Genomic DNA, 15,243 nt, shown 5'->3' on the forward strand with positions numbered 1-15,243 from the left:
GTTTTTCGGTTTATGTACACATTTGTTGTTGTTGTTGTTATGTGCCATCGAGTCAGACCCAACTCATAGCGACCCCTCCTTGGGTTTCTGAGACAGTATCACTATGGAAATAGATTGCCCCATTTTCCTTCCGAGGAGTTGCTGGTGGGTTTGAACCGTCAGCCCTCTGGTTAGCAGTCCAGTGCCTTAGACACTATGCTACCAGAGCTCCCATGTACACATTTATCTCTATTAAATAACACACACACACACACATATATTCACACACATAAATACATAATCTTTTTCTGAATCATTTGAGAGTAAATTACAAATATAGTATCTCTTTTTGCCTATACTTCAGTATGTATTTCCTAAGAGCAAGGTTATTCTCACATAGTTCTATTAGCAAAATTAGAGAATCAACATTGAAACAATACTATTATTTAATCTATAGACCTTAAATTTCACCAACGTCCTTAACACGGGGTGTGTGTGGGGGAATTCTAGTCCAGGATTCATTCCAAGATCCTGCGTTACATTTGGTTGTCATCTCTCTTTAGTCGCCTTTAATTTAGAACAGTTCCTCAGTCTTTCTTTGTCTTTCATGACCATGACATTTTTAAAAGGACATGCCAGGATATTTGTAGAATGTCCTTAATTTGGGTCCGTCTGATGTCTCCTCATGATTAGATTACGGCAAGGCATTTGGGGTAGGAATAGCATAGAAGTGATGTATCCATCTCAGGGTATCCTATCAGGAGGCACATGATATTGGTTTGTCCCATTATCGATAATGTCAACTTTGATCACTTGGCTAAGGTGGCGTCCATGTTTCCCCACTGTAAGGTTACTATTTAATTAATAAGTAATTTAAAGGGAGATACTTTGAGGTTCACAGTTTTAGCTCCCATTGATGATTCTTTTGAGAAGCAAAGGGATGGTTGCCAAATGATGATTTTCTAACTTCATCATGCCTTCCACATTTGTTAGCTATGTGATTGTAAGGAAAGTTATCCTCATTCTCTCCCAATTTATTGATTGATACTCCAGTGATACTTATATCACTAGAGACCCATGGATTTTGCTTTAGCTGATCTGTTAATGTGATTATTTATTTCTATGCTCAAATTATCTCAGATTTAGCTGGTGGAGTCCCTTCAAATTGGCTCCTTTTGACACATCCTCATCATTCTTTGAACACTACTTTCTACTTTCTAACACCAGATGATTCAAGTTTCTCTTATGCTTCCTTTGTCCCTGATTTCTTTTAGTGGATAACTATATTGAGAAATCAAGATGTGGATGCTAGATTTGCTCATTGCTACAGGAGTGTCATTTATTCTACATCCTTTCAGGGAAGGATCTTGAAAACGCATACATATGTGTGTGTGTGTGTGTGTGTATTTATAGATACAGATACCCATGTATGTATATATAATATGTATGACACACAGGGAGTCACTTGATGGCAACTGGTTACTAGTATATACATAAATAATCATGTTCATATGGCATTTATTTCAAATGAGAATTTTTAAATATTATTAAGGTTTAACATTTTTCTTAATGTTTATTGGTATACTAATATAAATGGATACTGTGCCCATTTATTTATCAGAATCTTTGTATTTCTTATTGCTTCAGACATATTTTTAAATACAGATAATAAATATCACATTTGTGGTAAATCCTTTCCCAAATTTATTGTTTGCTTTTTATTTTCTGATCTACTCAAACTCACTCTTGTTGAGTCAAATCTGACTCATACCAACCCCACCTTGGGTTTCTGGGGAGGAATCACTGGAAGTAGATTCCCCAGCCTTCCTTCTAAGCAATGGCTGGTGGGTTTGAACTGCCAGCCTTCTGGTTAACAGTCAATGCCACCAGAGATTTCTAATATTTTTGAATATTTTTGAAGTTGGAACTGTTACCAATTTTTATAATTTCTTCCAGCCACAGATTTGATCCTCACTTCTATTTTCTTCTTCTTTGTCACTAATTATTTAATAAACTTGGAATATATTATGGCAAACTCTATGAGATGAGGACCTAAATTGCTTTGATGTTTTTTCCCACCTAGCTAACCAATTGTCCTAGCACCATTTATTATGTAATCCTTCCTTTGATTGCTGATTTATCATTGTTGTTTTTAGAAATTGCTTTTTAAATCTCCATCTGGCCAAGTGGTTTTTATAAAGGTTGCAGGGTAAAACTGTTCTTCTCTCCCAATCTTACGTAATTTAGATGATATAAATTAATATAAGGTAACATAATACAAAATACATAATTTAGAATTTTGGAAAAATAGACACTGGTTAAACATTTGGCCTCTGGACCAAAGTCAGACTGGTCCACAGTTTTCCCAGACCTGTTTTCTTACCTGTAAAATAGGGGATAATAATAATATGTCCTCCACAGATCATTATGAGGATTAAATGAGTCAAAACACTTAAAGTGCTTGGTATAATACTAAGCACATGGAAGAGTTCAATAAATGCTAGTTTTTATCAATATTTTCATTACTATTTTTTATGTTAACCCTTTTATTTCTCAGAAGGGAAAGTGAGGCTCAGAAGTGTGCAAATGACATTCAAAGGTCACAATGCCCAGCCCTTCTGCATTGGCTTGTCTCAGGTCAAGTCCCATCATTTTTGCTTTCAACTTATGCAAATTCTACTACCAGAAGGGAAATGGGAGGAAGAGACAGAGAAAAAGGAGGGAAGAAGGGAGGGTGTCAAACTGGTTCATTCCAGTTTGACCCTCTGTAAGAATTTGCATTTCCTCCCCAGATATACTGAATCAGCATCTACAGTGCAACAAGATACCCAGGTGGTTCATATAGATTCTTACAGCTCTTACAGATCACCTGGGGGTTCTGTTACAATGTAGATTCGGATTTAGCATATCAGGGTGGAAATATCAATTCTCAGCAGGGGGAGACTAACTGGAATGAACCAGTTCCAAGCCCTGGGAAAGGGCAAGAATGCAATTCAAATAGTGTGGGTGATGCCATCCATCACTCCACATGGCCTTGGAGTGAATGAAAGATGCAAGTGTAAGTTGGGAGACACAAACCAGCTATACACCTCAACACAAACCACCTGTGCACCTCATTGTTCTTGGTTCCTGCCAGACATTCAAAGAAAGAGCATCTCCTCCTATTAGGTGAGTTTCTAGTGTTTAAAAATGTGCGTTTTTCAAACAACATGGACTCTAAATGCAACCAACTACTGTAGTTCCATCTGGGGCTCAACTACAGGAGCAACAGGCTTCTGCTGCTTCTTGGCACAAAAACTAGCTACCATGGACTTAGGAAAGGAGCTCTGGTGGTGTGGTGCCTAAGGCATATGATTGCTAACCAGAAGGTTGACGGTTCAAACCCACCAGCCACTCCACGGAAGGAAGACTGGGCAATCTACTTCCGTAAAGATTTACCGCCTTGGAAACCCAAAGGCAGAATGCCATTCTGCAGCCTAGCACTTTCCTATAGGATTTTTATTCACCACAAAGACCATGACAGTGATGTCACCATCACTTAACTGGTACCCTTGTCTTAGGTTTTGCTCTTTTCCAATTCTGTTCTCCTCCAAAGTAAACTTCATAAAATATGTATTTGACCATAACTTTCCCATGCTTAAGTCCTTTCACCATGTCCTCTGTGGTGGTTATGTTTGTGTGTCAACTTGGCTGGGCCTGGTTGAGGGGCTGGGCAGCTGGTGGTAGTTATTCCCCATGATGAGACTGGCAATCAGCTCCATGGTGGGATCTACCACAAGCAGCTGAGTAGCTGCCTTTGGGATATGGTCTGCTTCCCGTATATAAGGAGAAGCCTTGGGAATGGTCTCTAGCCTATGGCATGCTTGGACCCTGAATGTAGCTGTGTCACTGTTCAGCAGCCTACCATGCTCTGCCAACCTGGGGACTTACCATGGACTTAAGTTAATGGCCTGCCGTGTGGTTTGCTAACATCGGGGCTGTGCCTTTTTGTCAACCTTGGGTTTGTCAGCCTCAGCAGCTGTCTGAGTGAAGAAATGCCTCTTGCTCCAGTGGGCTGGGGGCAGGAGGCAGAGCTGGACCTCAAGGTTGAGGGGCTTTCACCCAGCCCCTAGAGCCTGACACTTTGAACTTGGACTTAAAAGCCTCCAAGCTGTGAGAGAATAAACTCCTGTTTGTTTAAGCCATCCCATTTGTGTTATATTCCTGTCAGAATGGCACTAGGTAACCAGAACATCCTTATTATCATACTGCCACACTGCAGCCATAGCTAGCCAACAAAAAATATTTTCCTTTAGCCAGAATACGAAAAACATTTATGTATTTACTTATTTATTTTTAAAGGTAGACTTGAAGAGCCTCAAGTGGCAAGTTATGGTAGATTACACGTCACTGAGAATGATCACATCTGCAAACAGACTGCACTCTCTTGATGAGAGACATAAAGGAAGTATATTCATTAATGGGGGCAGGCCCTGGTGACACACTATATTGATCAGTGGGTGCTGTACTGACAGGTATACAAATGCTGGGATGAGCGAGCCTTTCCCTATGAGCAAGTTTCCAGACTTAGGCAAAAGTATGGCAGACAGCCATTACACTATCAAGACAGAACACCTAATTCTGGCTAATGTACTACAGAGTTTCACGAGTTTGAAGAATTATAATTAAGCAGCAGAAAGTGTTGATGCTGTGTTTCCACTAATCAAAATTATTCCAAAATTATGCACAGGAAAAGACATGATTCCAGAAGAGAAAATGGGTGGGGACTGAAATGCAGTCATCTGAATGGTGGCACCCATCACGGGACTTTGAGGTTTCCACACACATTAGAGACCAGAGGGACCAGGAAGCCATGATGCACTGACATCACTGTGAAAGGGGCTGTCTTTAGTTCTCTGTCACAAAGCCAGGAGAAGCTCACAGCAAACCTTGTTAATGCCCATAGTGTTTCTGCTCCTGAACAAATCAATGTGAGGGCTAAAAGTAGAACAGGAGTGACAACACACAGTACTTAATTTCACCTGGTGCTGTGCAGACAAATTCCACTTGGTTCCAATTTAGACACTGCATTGCTCCTTAATCATTCTGTGGCAGCTGCATTGAGTGGCCTTGTCTACCCACCTTGCTGAAGTGAGTGTTGCAGTTGATCAATGGCACAATAAAGAAGATTCATTAACAATAACTAAAAATGACTTTTTAATTGGAGTTGATACAATAAAAGCCTCCATCTAGTCATCATTACCTAACTGTACCAAGATGGCAAATAAATGACCCAAGAAGAGACCAAGTGGTGTTCATTCAGTCAGTCCCCAACTTCCATAAAACTTTGCTGGCAGGCAATACATCCACCTATGTTTTCCATACTGAAGCTGCTCACATTGGCCTGGAGAGTGGTAACTGACCTGTGTTTACTCTAGGGGTTCGCAATGCCCTTCCTAGGGAGAACTGAGCCAGAGAAGATACTCTTAATCTGGGCTGTATTTGGAGCATAATGTGATAAATCCACCTATCTCCACCTTCAGCCCATCTCAATATCTATCCTGGAGATAGAAATAGGCAACAATTTTGGACAAATCACAAGAAAAAAAGGAAAAAATTGCCACAGTCATGGTGACTTCACTGATCGCTTACACTAAAACGCCCCACTGGGCAGAGACTATCCAACAAGAAGCTGAACATCCACAGGAGGGTCTGCTGCCCAGGTGCCAACATGAAAGAATGGAGCAGACTACCTTGAGAGAGCCAGGCTGCTTATATGAACCTTCAAAACTCAGATGTGATTTCAGAGGTATGTGATATCACAATTTGGGCCCTCACTACCCCACTGCATGGAGAGAAAAGGAACAAGCAGCCTTGCCTCTCGAACGGGCCTAACAAGACTACACTTTTGGCTAAAGTTTTATAAAAATTTTCCTCTGCTAAGAACTGATTCTCTAACTAGGGCACCTGTAAGATGTGGCATCCCAAGGAGCAGTTATGCAATCTCCTCTTTTGAATTTGATAACCAAATGACAGGTCGAAAGTAAGGTGAGAAGAACCATCCAAGGGTTTTCCATCAAGGCACCTGTTTGCAGGTATAACCTCACCTCCCAGTCCTTTCACTGTCACCAGGTTTAGCTATGTTGATTTCTTCCTTCTAATCCCATCTTCCTTTATGAGTACTAATGCAAATGAGGAAGGAGTTCTGGTGGTGTAGTGCCTAAGGCAGTTGACTGCTAACCAGAAGTTGGTGGTTCAAACTCACCAGCCACTCCACGGAAAGACGACTAGGCAATCTACTTCCATAAAGATTTACCAACTCAGAAACCCAAAGGGGCTCGCTATGAGTTGGAATCAACTCCATAGCAGTGAGTTTGGTTTTGGTTTTATGCTAACGAGGCAAGCTAATGTTCATCTTGTGTTGTATATTTTTTAAATTATTTTTATTTTCCGTTAAAATATGAACAAAATACACACCCTTTCAACAGCTGTCATGTGTGCAGTTCAATGACAAAGGTTGCATACTTCACATTGTGTCATCACACATTACCTCTACCCATATTGTTTTGACAAGGCAATCTTCCAATGCAACTATGCCATTGTCCCCTAGCTCAATGTATTTCCTCATCATGAGCTCAGTTAATAAGGTTCATGTATTCTATTCTAAATTCCTGTCCACATCACATAAATAACTCTCAGAAGTAAGGTCAGCCCCATGTTAAAAAAGGATGGAGTGTGGGGGGTCATCTGGTCCACAACTATCATTCTACAGTGGATCACTGTGAGCACCAAGGCCACAGAGCTAGTTATTGACAGAATCAAAGAGAAATCTCGGGACTCCTTACTAGACCAATGAACCCCATCTTCTCTGGGTGGAAAGAAGGAGAACAGAAGGACAGGCAACATTATCAACCAGTTAGTCAAATGAGTAACTGCTGATTAACTATGCATGCTTGTCATTATGTTTCACTTTGTGATAGTTGCAAAGGAAACATAACCACAGTGATTACTAGTGAAAATAATTAATAAAGCTAGTGACAAAGCAGGAGTAGCAGGTATCTGTTAGATCTGAGATCTGAATCTCAAAGGGTAAGTCTGGGCTTCTTATTTTATGTGTGTGTGTGTGTGTGTGTGTGTGAATTAAACAAAATGAAAATTTATTTCTTCTCTCTTATGTAAAAATCTGGAGTAAACAGTACACTCTATAAAGCTGATAGAGACCAGGATGCTTCTAGTTCATTAGTCCATCATCTCCAGGGTGTGCATTTCCTCTCATAGTCTAAAATGGCAGCTAGAACTTCATTCCTAGCAGAAGATGTAAGGCGGCAAGAATGGAGGCTACAGGGCAACTACCTGCCACAGCACTACTGAAAAAATATTCACAAAATCTTGAACCTCTTAGAGCTTGAGCTTGCATATTTTTAGAAAGCTTCCTGAGGAGCTGTTGATGCACAACCCTGATTAAGGACAGTTACTAGATTGTCTCTCAGGTGCCTTCCAGCCATGAGCCATTCTGAGCAATATAAAATGTGGAGAAATCAATGAAATATCACACTAAACTGTGTTCCAGGCACTAAATCCAGTGAGCTGATCTGTATAGCCAGACCTTAAGAAGTGGGTGAAATATGAGCTGGGCTTTCAAGAATAAAGCTGAGATTTGTGGGGGTAGTAGGGGTGTTACCACATGAGGAGAGCTAAGTAAGGGTCCTGCCTGATTAAAATCATGGAAAAGAGTCCCTGTTGTTCAAGGGCAGTGGGGTGGGGCTTTGAATGAGCTACATACCTAAGCAACCTGCAATGAGACAAAGAACCTGCCTTTTCCAGGGAAAAGGGCCTGAGGTTTTCTGAGAATCCAGTGTCTCCAAGGCCCAGATGAAGGTTCAGTGTCTCTCAACTGAGGTTTGATGTCTCCAACATTTACAACAAAACTGCTTAGAAGAGTTTGTCAAATGCAGATTCCGAGGCCCCAGGTCAGACTTCCTGGATCAGACTGTTGTGCTGTTGTATGACTTTGAGTCAACTCCCAGTCTTAGAGACCTTATAGACAAAGCAGAACTGCTCCCACAGGTGTCCTAGGCTAAAATTCTTTATGGGGAACAGATAGCCAGGTCTTTTCTCCCACAGAGTGGCTGGTGGGTTTGAACCATTTCAGTTAACCTTTTGGTTAGCAGCCAAGCACATAAACACTGCACCACCAAGGCTCCTATTGAATCAGATTAAGCTGCTAAAAATTTGCATTAAATTGTTTTTGAATTTGCATTTTCAACAAGATTCTCAGGTGATTTTTAATGAAGCAATCAATGTGTCACCTCTGAAGGGCGGGCAGCTCACATATTGTATGCACTGTCTTTGTCGTCTTTAATAATTTCTCTCCCCTTTCTACCATTTCTATTTTCTCTCCTCCCTCATAATCTCCCTTTTCTTCTTTCCCAACCTCATTTAGTATTTCCCTCACAATTCTTTTTGCAAAAATTGAGTTGATAATGAAGAACAAGAAAGCTCCCCCTGAAATGGGGCTGAGACCTGACTCCCCACTCGCTGCCTCTAGAGCGTCCACACACTCTGCAGTTGTCCTTCTCATGCAGTGTTCCCCAGAGAGTGAGAACAGGCTGGGTGTCTGCTGTGAGTAGGGGTGCAGGAGCCCTCAGGAAAAGTTAGTAGTATATTAAGTGGGGGCTGATGTCACGGTCTGAAAAAGGTTCTATTCCAGACATCCTCTTCCTTCCTGGCCTAGAAAAAGCTCCTGCCATCCACAGAGCCAGTTTGAGTGTCCCTAGAAGAATGGTGAAGAGCAATGCCATTGCCATTCCATCTATACGGCCAGGACTCATCTTACGTATAAATGGAGTTGACAACTATTCTATGACTTGAAGGAAAGTAGGAAAAATTCTCCTTGTTCCCAAAGGGGAAAAAATGAAACTAATATTTGTTGAGGGTCCCTCTAGGTGCTAAGGAGTTCTGGTGACACAGTGGTTAAAGCATTAGGCTGCTAATCAAAAGTTTGGCGGTTCAAACCCACCAATCACTCCACGAGAGAAAGATGAGGCAGTCTGCTTCTGTAAAGATTTACAGCCTTGGAAACGTTATGGGGCAGTTTTACTCTGTCCTATATGGTGGCTATGAGCCAGAATAGACTTGATGGCAGTGAGTTTTGTTTTTTTCTAGGTGCCAGCATCTGTTCTGTGTGCTTTATACACACAGTTGCAATTAATCTTCATGTTACAAATGGTACAATGGAAGCCCAGATAGTTTTGTGTAATTCACTCAAGTTCATACAACTAGTAAGTAACAGGGTCAGAATCTGCTAACTGTCTAACTCCAAAGCCTATCTTTCTTCCAATAAACCCCACACCATAATGCCCAAAAGGGGAGTGGGGGATCAACTATTAGACATTCACTTCTCAGGGATAATCTCCAGGATTCTTTTGTTAAACAAATGTAGCCTCAAGAACTGCCCCATTAGTGAACTAATCTACTGTATCATGGCCTAGTATTCTTACTGTATCAGGAAGTTTCTTAGATAATTTTCCAACAACATGAGAATACTTCAGAGATAATGAGACTTAAGACTAGACAGTGTTGATGGTGGGGAAAGGTTGCTCAGGAAGGGCCTTGCAGTGAGGATGGGAGGCTCTGGACACCAGGTGGCACAAAGAGCTGGGAAGAGGGAACTGGAGCAGAAGGCAATACACTTATCACTTAGGCATTTCACAGAACTGCACTGGGTTCTCAGACAGCAAAGACCTTTGGGGGAGGGGGGAGTCCATTCCTAGGCAGAGCTCTGGAACCAGACAGATCTGGATTTACATCCAGGTCAGTCATTTAATGTCTCAGAGCCTCCGTTTTCTCATTTGTGAAAATGGTGATGATAACTCCCTCCTTAGAGTGTCATGTTGATGGTTAAATGAGATACCCAATATCAAAATATTCTCATGGTGCCTGGCACATAGTAGGTACTTAGTAGCATTTTCTTAACTGTGTTCATCAAATAGAGAGCAGGACAAAGACAGAGTCAAAGAGCCAGAAAATCAAGGGAAGAAAGAAAAAGCAAGGGCTCCTAGGCCTGGGGCTGCCACCTCCCCTATCACCCTTCACTGCAGGCCCCTTAAGGAGGTGATTTATGGAGGCCTGTTTATTTCCTTTTCATATTTTTAATGACCTTTGGAGTCTAAGAGCAAGTCTGCCCTATTTCCTACTTCAGACAGAATAGCAGAGCAGAAAGGCAGCTGAAAGCAACCAGGGTCCTGGCAGACATCTATCCCCAACAGGTGTAAGCAGAAGGGAGTGTCTTCTCCTGGGAAGGTGGGGCCTGAGCCCTGAGAGGCGGGGTTGGAGTGACGTGGGGTTGTGTGTTCCTCATGCAAGCATGAAATGGTCTCAGGCAATCTTCCTTTGGCCTTGACAAGCTGGAGGCAAAAATGGGGCAAATTCCATCATGTTACCTGATACGAAGTCAGATGCCACTGGGCAGGGTTTCTGGGCAATAAGGTTGCAGCTGATCTTTTGTTGGCCCAGAAAAATGAAAAAATCAAAAAACTTCCAAAAAGCAAAATGAATGAAGAAACAAACACTTATCAGGTTCCTCCAGGCACCCACTGTCTGTGAGGTGATTCTGCATCTTAAGCAAGGCCCATGGAGTTCCCACAATGTCTGCCCCATCACCTGCTCTTCTGAGGGAAACTGAGGCAACAATGAGTCAGTTTTAAGTGTCAGAACTGGGACTTGTGCTCCTATTTTTAGACTTTAAGGGAAGGCTTGATGATTCCCTGGACATATGGGTTATAGATAGAGCCAACTGGCTTGTTTTCATTGGAAATGTCCAGACTGACTACACAGCCCAGACTCACCAGATAAATGCAAATGGCTGCACTGGGGATTTGGGAGGGAAGCTCTGAGACTCCAGTTACTTGCTCTTCCCTCACCAACCCTCCCACTACCCCCAGCCAACCTCTCATCCATCTAGATTCTGCTGGAAAATAGGGGAAAAACCTTGCAGAATGGAGATTTCTGGTCCCAGAGAGAGACAGAAGCCCCCCAACCCTTTAGCCCCAAAGATAGTCTGAAGAGTGCCTCCAGAAACTCATAAAAAATGTATTCCCTGCACTGACTTGCTACAATGCCCTTTATAACCTTCATTAGAGTCACTCCTGAGTTAACACAGAGTTTCCCAAAAGCCCCTCTTAAAATGTTAAGACACAAGCCAGCAAAGAGAAACATGATGATCCATTAGATAACTTGTGTGGTGAGCTGGTTATCACTTAGCCAAGAGTTGAATAGCACCAACCAAAACCAAATCAAACTCACTGCCATCAAGTCAATTCTGACTCATAGCGACCCCCTTTGGGTTTCCAAGGTGATAAACCTTTACAGAAGTAGATTGTCCAGTCTTCTTTCCACAGAGTGACTGTGGGTTTGAACCACCAACCTTCTGGTTAGCACTCAAATGCCTTAGGCACTATACCACCAAATCTCCTTGAATAGCACCTGGTCTGATGTTTCAATATTTGGATGCTGGAAGGGAACAGGTTCAGGGCAGAATGTTCAGACTATGTACAGAGGGCTAGCACAAGAGGGTGGGATGGGGTAGGGCTAAGGGTAGCTCAAGATCCTACCTCCTGTTTGGTCTCAGTCTACTGGATTCTGGGTGGCTACAAGGTACACCTGACACAGGCTATGATATTTCCAATCACCTCGTATGCATGTGAGAGCTGGTCAATGAATAAGGAAGACCGAAGAAGAGTTGATGCTTTTGACTTGTGGTGCTGGCGAAGAATGCTGAAGGTACAATGGACTGCCAAAAGAACTAACAGATCTGTCCTGGAGGAAGTGCAGCTGAGATGTTCCTTAGAAGCGAGGATGGCCAGACTTCGTCTTACCTACTTTGGTCATGTTGTCAGATGGAACCATTCCCTGGAGAAGGATGTCATGCTTGGTAAGGTGGAGGGTCGACGAAAGAAGGGAAGGCCTTAGACGAGATGGATTGACACAGTGGCCACAACAATGGGCTCAAGTATAACAAGGATCATGGAGCTGGTGAGGGATCGGGTGGTGTTTCGTTCTGCTATGCATGGGGTTGCTATGAGTCGGAAACAACTCAACAGCACCTAACAACAACACTCTCCAATTCCACCCATGACTCTCAACTGGTTCCCCAATTCTGTCATGACTTTCCTATTCCACCAAGAGGGGCCCTCAACTCCTCCCCATGGTCCTTGCCAAGATGGAGCTAAATGTGACAAACACAAGCCTATCTGGCCCTACATTTAAAATTCTTTCCTGGGAGAGAAGATCCTAACAACTATGCTTCCAATGAATGCTGTGTGCCCCTGCCCCCTGATTGTGAGCTTACAGAGCATCTTCTAAACTTCAAATTTACTTAGGGATGTAATTTACCAGATTGAGAAAGAGGGAGCAAGTACTGAACAAGAGATGCAGCTGTTAATGTCTGCCTGCCTCTTTTGTGTGTGCAAAGGAGAGGAAGGATGGGAAGGGAGGAAGAAAGCAGGTTGAGAACAGCATTGGATTTGAGGACAGTAATGGAGAGCAAGCAGGTAAATGCAAAGAAGAAAAAAGACTGAACAGAGGAGGCTGGGACAAAGTTAGAGGACTGGGCTTGGGGGAGGCCCTTAGAACAGTCTAGTAAAGGACAGCCATAGTACAATGAACGCAGCGCCCCTGGCTCATAATGACAAAAACACTGACAGTTATTGAGCGCTTACTATGGGCCAAGCACTGCTCTAAGCATTTTACATGTATTGACTCATTTAATTTTTGCAATAACCTTATGAAATAGATACTCATACGGCTGGCTAAGCGATAGAGCTGACTGCAAGCCCAACTGGCTGACACAAACACCCATACTCTTCACCACTGTGGACTGCTGCTCAATAAAAGGATGTTGGATGAATGGCAGGCAGGCAGCTTCAGAGGCACTGCTCCTTCTTAGTCACCAGTGCAAACTCATTTGCCTTGCAAATAACTTATAACGCTAAACAGCAGCACATACAAGTGTAAGGTAACTCAATTAAGCAAAAGTGCATAGTAAATCAATTTCTCTCTATATAAATGACTTTCGGTTTATCGAACAAAATAATGAGCCTTGGCAGCTGCACCCTGTTTGGATAGATGTGGCCAGTCTGCGACACTTCCTGAACTCTCAGCCCCTTGCTCTCAAGTAGAAGACTCTGCATGTACACAGCCCCAGGTTACCTGAGGATTTAAATGCAGATTTCTTCTGTATCTTTCCTTTGAGACAGGAACCAGGAATTGCTATTACAACATAACCACACTTCACTTTGCTCATTCCTGACTCGGGGTCTTTGCATTAACTGTTCCCTCTGCCTAGAATGCTCTTCCTTTGGATCTATACATGGCTGGTTCTCTTTCCTCATTCAAGGCTCAGTTCAAATGCCTCCTCAGGGAGCCCACATCTCCCACCCCATATTACTTTGCTTTCTTCATGGCACATATGCCTATCTGAAGTTATCTAGTTTATTTATTTGTTTACTTACTTGTCTGTACTCCTCCTCCCCCCCACACACACACTCAGATACCACTAACTGCAAGCTCCTCCGCTCCTTCTCACTCACCGCTTTGTTCCCAGAGCCTAGTGCATGCCTGACACACTACAGGAAGTGCTCAATATTTATTGATTTACTTGAAATAATTGACAACTTATGCATGCCAGCACAAGGCTAAGCATTATTATTAATGCATTTAATCATTCCATCAGCCTTATGAAGTGGATATAAATCCCCGATGAGGATGCCGAGGTCCTGAACTAGGTTATGTAACTCGCTAGTAATGGGACTCCAACTGGAATGTCCATGTCTCAGTGCCCAAATCAGGGGAAAGAAGGTAGAATCCACTCTGTCATACCCAGGGGACAAAGGAGCCACATTAAAAGGGCAGAGAAGGAAGGCCAGGTTTAATACAGGCACTTTTTCCTTCTCCCACCACACTCTGGAGGTGCATCCCCTGGAGAGGTGGGAGGGTTTGAAGAGCACTGGGCTATGGCAAGGCAGCTGGTACTGGCTGAGAACAACACTGGCAGTGTGAGCTAGGTCTACGTGGACAGTCCTCTCAACCGGAGTTAGAAGCTGCGCCTCACACACCTTTAATTTTCAATACTGTGGCAACTGTAAATATGTGACTACACCTGCAGCTTCAGCCATCCGTAGCCTTAAACAGCTGCCGCTACAGCTTGTGGTCATCAAGCCTCTCCCTGGATCCAATGGTTGCAGAGTACCTAGCTGGTCTGGGGCTCACATTGGACCGGGGACCATACTCAAGCCATTAGTGTGTGTGTGTACAGTGTGTACGAAGGGAAATGCCAATGGGCTGAGGTTTTCAAGCATATCGGGAATGATCTCTTTCCTGTCATCTTCTCATACTCCTGCGTGTCTTGGTCTAAATAGCTGACCAAGGATGCAAACCTCAGAGAGATGCTTATTTAATACAATACTTTTCTTGAAGGAAGCTATGTTCTAGGGATGAGTCACTGAGAAAGGTAGAAAAGAAAAGGCACTCTTAGAGGGAAGTGATAATCATGCACCACTCACCCCACTCCCATTACCTGAAAGAGAAGAAACTCATGAAAAACCAGCCCTCCCCTTTCCTTCCTCTACACTGCAGTCTGGCTCTATAGCCCCTTCCAGTATTCATTAATGCCACAGGTTAGACAAATCAGAGGAGTAGGGGCAGAGGGTGATTAATCACATGTGCATTCTACTAATTACAATAATTGCTATTTAATGATTTGTGTATATTTCTCAGACTAAGAACACATACCCAACTGCCTGAGTGAATAGGACATGCTGGTGTTTGGGTTGCTGCTTGCTTTTTTCTTTTTAACTGAAGAACAAATTGTTTATATATACACACATGCAATGTATATAAAACAAACACATATATACATTACACTCTACCCTTGAGTCAGATCCAACTCAGAGAGACCTCTCCTTGGGTTTCAGAGGCAGTATCACTACTATATACATACATTGTTGATATCTGTTGTTGTTAGGTGCCCTCGAGTCGTTTCCGACTCATAGCGACCCCATGCACAGCAGAACAAAACACTGCCCAATCCTGTGCCAGCTCCACGATCCTTGCTATACGTGAGCCCATCATCGCAGCCACAGTGTCAATCCATCTCTTGAAGGCCTCCCCCTCTTTCGTCGACCCTCCATCTTACCAAGCATGACATCCTTCTCCAAGGAATGGTCCCTTCTGACAACATGACCAAAATAGGTGAGACGAAGTCTGGCCATTCTTGTTTCCAAGGAG

General features: G+C 42.9%; 1 protein-coding gene across 1 annotated transcript in view; it reads right to left on the reverse strand.

Annotated features, from left to right (window-relative positions):
• The window catches only part of CACNA1C (calcium voltage-gated channel subunit alpha1 C), an 806,686-nt gene that overhangs the window by 490,108 nt on the left and 301,335 nt on the right, over nucleotides 1-15,243 (reverse strand). The gene's annotated exons all lie outside the window — the stretch shown is intronic.

This window comes from Orycteropus afer, unplaced genomic scaffold, assembly GCF_000298275.1.
Source record: "Orycteropus afer afer isolate SDZICR_OR568_19922 unplaced genomic scaffold, OryAfe1.0 scaffold00040, whole genome shotgun sequence".
Lineage (NCBI taxonomy): Eukaryota > Metazoa > Chordata > Mammalia > Tubulidentata > Orycteropodidae > Orycteropus > Orycteropus afer.